We start from the raw sequence: 6,316 nt of genomic DNA, 5'->3' as shown, positions 1-6,316 counted from the left end.
TGTTGCTAGCTCACAAACTTTTTCCCCTTTTTCCATTTTATGGCGACTATCAACTGCTAAATGGTATGAAGTGACTAACCGTTTGTTCCAGAAACCATTCGAAAGTGGAATGGTTTTGCTTCAATATTAGTTAGTCGTGTATACGGTTTCTGTATGTTCTTAATTCTGTGACCGAGATCGACTATCCCGGTTTATTCCTTAAATCCATACCGCTCACCAATGCACCAAGAAGGTCGTCAAAATGAATTAACAAATAATTTAAATGTCCTTAAGCTTAACTCCATTGGATCGATGAATAAAAGTGGCAGTTTTGGTTGTAATCGTATTATTAGTCGGTTTATATTCAGGTTTGCGGATACAGTAATAATATAAACTTACTTAAAGTATGTGTTCGGGATAAACAAACGTTGTCACGAAAAATGCTGGTACAGTACGAAATGTTTTGGAAAATATTGGCGATGGTTTTTGTTCTTATTACAGATGTTCATAATGCATGATACCGCTTCAAATTCGCTTTGCCTCAGGACAGTTGATCGTGTTTTTTCTCATCATCATTAAATCGTCTATTAACGTGCATCTTCTGTACATATAGAACATTGGAAAGAGGGTTTTAAAGCATACAACCACCATCCTGCTCCAATGCAGGTTGGCGGGCTATAACTATTATTAGCACATGTCAGGAAAACTACCCGGATCATCTAATCCTCGTGATTATGTTCACTTTGAACATGCTAACCACTACACCAACAAGGCAGTAGGGATAGTAAATTTATCATCATCATCATCATCATCATCATCATTCGCAGCCCCTTTAACGTCCCACTGCTGGGCACAGGTCTCTTCTCTCAATGGCAAGGTGGTTTTAGAGCAGGGCTGATACTTAAAATTCTTTAACAGAAAACAACACAATACCTAAAAATTGCTGGTCTGACCCGGGATTCGAGCCCATTACCCCGTGATCCGTAGTTAAACATAGTAATAACTAGACAGAAATATTTTAAAAAAACACAGCCAAGTAGTTATTCCGATGTTATTTTTAGCGTCACCTAGAAAATAATTCAAGACGAGAATATGAAGTTGTAAGTTGTTGAGGTGTAAAACTACAGTTCCAAAATGTATTTATGCTTCAGGTTTTACAGGATGATTTGCGTTTGGATGTCCATCTTTAACCTTCGTACGTAACCTAACTTTGTTTAATAACTTTATTTCAGAATTACTTATTTAAGCCATCACACCAACAGTATTGTGGGAATTAGCTTTATATACCGTTCTCTGATTCAGTAAAATGCGGGACCTTTTACTGCATCGGTTTTTTTTTTAGTAACCAGGCAATAATAAAATATTGCCAGTGCCACCTAAGTCGTGACCGCTTACCAGATGTAATCAATAGAGTTACGTCATGTTATATTAAAAGTATTTTAGAATTAGAACTTAAGATCTTATTAGTTAGGCTTTTACCGTGACATTTCACATTGTGGCTACGCAACCTGGAGCCATGAGCACAAACAAAATCGAATCTCAATAAAAAAAAAACCAATTGAGGATTAACTCCGTGTTGTTTATAGCTCCTAAAAGGGTATATATCAAGCGTGTGTCAGTACGTAGGTTGTTAAGCGATCGTGCATGTCCGGTGGCCGGGTCAACGAACCACAGATTATGAGGATAAAAAAATCCCACCACTTTAAATCCAATCTCGCAAGTCCTGTTCCTCCCGTTGACTTCGAAGAATGGAAAGCAACACGAATGCGACGCCACTTTTTCCGATACCGCTATGTTTATCTCTTGGTAACAAAAATACACTTACTGCGTCACTTAGCTAAATGAAACAATTTTTACGAATTATTTAAGTGTTACCAATTATCTCGACGTTAATGCGGGTGAGAAAAATAAACAGATTAGACGACACGGATCATTATAAATGGCCGGATTAATTAAAGCATCGATTTATTCCTATCAGTTATTCATACATACAAAATTCTTTCGACATTAACGAATGTATATCATCAATATTATAAGAGAACGATGTCCTTTTTTCTTCAGTACAAATTTTGATTATATTTTTTTAATGGTTCTCCTGAAGGTTGAATTTCGAAAAGCTTCAGCTCTGTTCCACTCCAACATTATAAAAAGGCCTTTCATACATAATAATAGTAAAAAACCGGTCAAGATATCTCAGTTTATATAAACAACATAAAGACATATAAGCTACAAATTAATATAATCGCTATGATTTCAGTATTTTTTTAAATAACTTGAGCATTTGTTTTCGAAAAGCACGAAAAAGGAAGAAATAGATATTTTTTACGCCATTTTTAAGGCGGTGCCTAGCAAAATGTAGAAAATTAGTGGTAGTTTTCTTGCTACTATATTATATAAAAGGGAATAAGAAGTATGATCTACACCTAGTAATTCACTACATTTTACTTGGTACCAACTTCTAAATGTTGTAGAAAATATCTATTTCTTGCTTTTTGTAGTTAAAATATTTTTTATAGGAATTAGTTGGGGAAAAATAACACTACTAAATTAAATGTAACTCAAGGTCAACAAAGGTCTCAAGGAGCTATGGAAAGGGCTATGTTAGGAGTTTCCCTGAAGGATAAAAAAAAATCATTTATTTCAAGTAGGCCTAATATAAGCACTTTTGAAACGTCAAGTCTGTCTGTGTGTAGTGACTTTACCACCGGTTCAGAAGGCAGATTCTACCGAGAAGAAGCCGGCAAGAAACTCAGCAGTTGCTCTTTTCCAATATCAACAATTTACATTTTACATTTTACATTTTAAAATTCATTTTTCTATCTTGTGAGATATGTGAAAGCGGAGCCGGATGCTTCCAAGAAACCTTGTCATTAGAATTAAATTATTATTAAAAACAAAGAGATCTGCAGGAGAACGCAAAGTCACTGACAGAGCCCAAACTATCATGGCCGTTGGATCAGAAAGTTCTAGACTGGAGACCACGACCAAACAAGCGTAGTGTGAGACGACCTCCAGCACGATGGTCTGAAGACATTATGAGAGTGATGGGGAGTAAGTGGATGAGGAAGGCTGAGGGCCCGGTGTTGGGGCGCTTCTTGGGATAGACCTACGTTACGCAGTGGACGTTGGACGTCGTCGACGGATGTGGCGATGAGGATGATGAAATTAAATATGCCATCTGAAAAATTTTGGTTAGACTAAATATTAATTTCGGGCGTAAGTTGACAAGTCTTTTAGATGACACACAACCGTAAGTAAACACGTGTAGAAAAAATAGAGATTAAAACACGTACAATGGAAACCACTCCTCTGTCGCAACGGCACGAATACTCGAACTCTTAAATCAATAAGGAAAATAGGAAAAGTGGAGCTGAAAAATGAACAAGTGGCCGTACACGGGTTCCCTTAACTGATTTGTACTTAAAATATCCAAATTATCGAAACCGTTGAATTGTCATTAATGTCGTACTACATTAAATTCGAAAAATTTATAAGTTAACAAAATTACTCAAAGACGATGACCGAAGCTGTGTGACGTTTCGATTAACTTTTATTGCCTACTCTTAAATCTTAACAATTTATTTTGTAATATATTATTTTACAAAATCAAAAAATTTTATACATTTTAATACCAACAAAACGACGACATGAAGATTAAAGAAATTAAAAACGACACCATACAGATTCTCCTACTTTCCACGGAGTATATCAAATTAAGCTTAATTTTCCTAATATTCTGAAAAATCCTATGAACGTGATCGGAGCAGCTTTACGCTACTATATTATTAGATTATCATGAAATTGTCAAAGATTGTCCATCGCTCACCTCGGTTGGACACCAGCAAGGCGTTGAAAAGATGATTAGCAAATATTGGACTGGAAAGATAGACTATTCCATAATCTTGTATACAAATTGTATTGAAATCTGTTCAGCAAGGAGGCCGAGAGGAAACCAACACCAATGCGCTTAAAAACTATCCCATTGGAATTATGTATAAGTTAAAGAGTATTCAATCGTTGCAATGTTGCTGAGTGAAAGAAGGACAAACGGACAAAAAAAAATCTTTTTTTAACAATAGTAGAGATTTTCTCATATATATTCCGCTACAGATACGACAGAACGGTTTTATTCGAAGCTAGTTAATATATTCTGATGGAAGCCGCCATTTTTCCATTTAAAAAGTTCAATAGAACTATTCATTATGATCCTGTTATCTTAAGAATGCTGAATATTTTGTCGACTATCGACGAATATCCGTCTATAATAAAAAATAAATTATAGTGTTGGTCTGTTATTTCGATGGTCGGTGATTATTTCAAAGATGGAATTACCGAAACACACTTGAAATTTCAGTCTGCCTGTCTTTTTGGGCAGACAAATCTTAAGAACATCTGAACCGTTTTTGGCAAGACTTTTTTTTGCTTTTTCGGAAGGACACTTGCCGATAACCACCTGAGGGGTTGCTACAGCGTCACCGGGGGAGTGGGGCGAGCGCGAAAGCTCGCCATGAGAAGAGCCCCAGGGCTCGACGACATCGGGGGGGAGAGTGGGAGACGTCGACCCGAGGGTGCCTCCTGCGAGGACTCGGACCTCGGCTCGGTTCGACGTTAATCTGACTGTTGGTGGACTTTTGGACTAATCATTGTTTAGTCCGATCGCCCCCGTGACCGTGGTAAGGATCCACGTCCGGATGACGTCAGAAATCGGGGCCCTCATCTTCGCCGGCGAAGACGCTGTGTATGTTGCGTGTGTGTGTTGTTGTTGGGACACGTTGTCGGTAGTTATGTTATCGTCAGGGTCGTCAAGGACATGCTTCGGACGTCGCCGCTTTGGCTCGACGTCGGGAACGGGGGTTTAAGTGGACGCCTCGACCACTAGGGGGTTGGGGTGTCGGACTGCATTTTCAAAGTAGGTCTTTGATAATGATTTCATGTACTGGGCTATGGTGGGAAGATCGAGGTCTCGGTGGAGATCTACGTTGCGCATGAACCACGGACTGTCCGTGGTCATACGCATAAACTTGTTCTGCAGGACTTGAAACCTCCTGTATAGGAGCTGTGAGGGCGATGGGCGAATACGACGCTGGCGTATGTCATAATGGGACGTATACACGTTTTATACAAGGTTACCTTGTAACGGAGGGATAATTTGCTTTTGCGGCAAATCATCGGATAGAGTTGTATAAAGCCAACATCACGCGGTGTTCCCAGGCGGTCACCCATCCAAGTACTGACCGCGCCCGATGTTGCTTAACTTCGGTGAACGGACGAGAACCGGTGTATTCAACATGGTATGGACGTTGGCTTTTGGCAAGACATTCCAATGTAGATAGTTTATACTCTCCAGCATCGACCGAATATACTTCGGTGAGTGTGCTCAAGAACTTCACAATCTTGTTCCTCCTTCCCCGTTCTACCACAGAACAGCGAGACACCGTGAGCGGTGGCATCCTTATGTGGTTGATATTCCATCAACACGCACGAAACGTTTTTTATCCACGTTTCAGATACATACCGCTAAGATGTGGAACGCCCTCCCGGCAACTGTGTTTCCTGCCACGTATAATTTGAGTACCTTCAAGGCTAGAGTGAATAGGCTTTTTCTAGGCAAGCGTGCTCCGACCTAGACCTCATCATTGCTTCCTAACGGGCATGATTGTCGTCAAGCGCTGGCATATTGTTAAAAAGATAAATAACAATATAAGAAATGACCTTAAGTTTTCAAGAAAGGACTATATTTTTGTATTTAGGACCAATAAAAAAAAAGAAGACGAAGAAGGTAGGTGCTTTTAAGGTCGCTCACATACTCAAAAGGCGAAATAGGGGTTGAAAGATTGAATGTTATATATATTGTTTCATGTTTGAGTCTATTAGGTTATTTAAATTAAATATATACAACTGATTCTTTGGAAAAATACTACCCCTAAAGGAATAGAAGTCTGTATACTAAAAAGCGCTGATTGCTTTAGTGGATAACACATCCTCCTTCCTTCCTGAGGCCACAAGTTCAGTCCCGGCATGCACCTCTAATATTTCAGAGCTATGTGCGTTTTTAATTTAAGCAATTAAAATACCACTTGCTCTAAGGTTTATACCTTCAAAAGGAAATCTGCATATGCAGATATACTACATTTCTCCATAATATTCAACAAGTGTGAAGTGTACCAATCAATAATTTCCATCATGAGTCGGCCGACGTGTGCCGACCAACCCACGTTCTGTAGTCGGCCGGTATTGGGTTGATAATGATGTCCATACCACTTATATTATATACGGACGAAGACGCGGGCAAACGCTTGTCTTAAAATTAAGATAGCAACATTTTTAAGGGATCCGC

General features: G+C 38.9%; 1 non-coding gene across 1 annotated transcript; it reads right to left on the bottom strand.

Annotated features, from left to right (window-relative positions):
* Positions 1-5,165: 5,165 nt before the first annotated feature.
* Positions 5,166-5,284, bottom strand: LOC120626119. Its single transcript, XR_005658837.1, has one exon. It is a non-coding gene; the product is annotated as a 5S ribosomal RNA (ribosomal RNA).
* Between the last annotated feature and the right edge of the window lie 1,032 nt (positions 5,285-6,316).

The sequence above is a fragment of the Pararge aegeria genome, chromosome 8 (genome assembly GCF_905163445.1).
Source record: "Pararge aegeria chromosome 8, ilParAegt1.1, whole genome shotgun sequence".
Classification (NCBI taxonomy): Eukaryota; Metazoa; Arthropoda; class Insecta; order Lepidoptera; family Nymphalidae; genus Pararge; species Pararge aegeria.
This window is presented reverse-complemented; position numbering and strand designations above follow the sequence as displayed.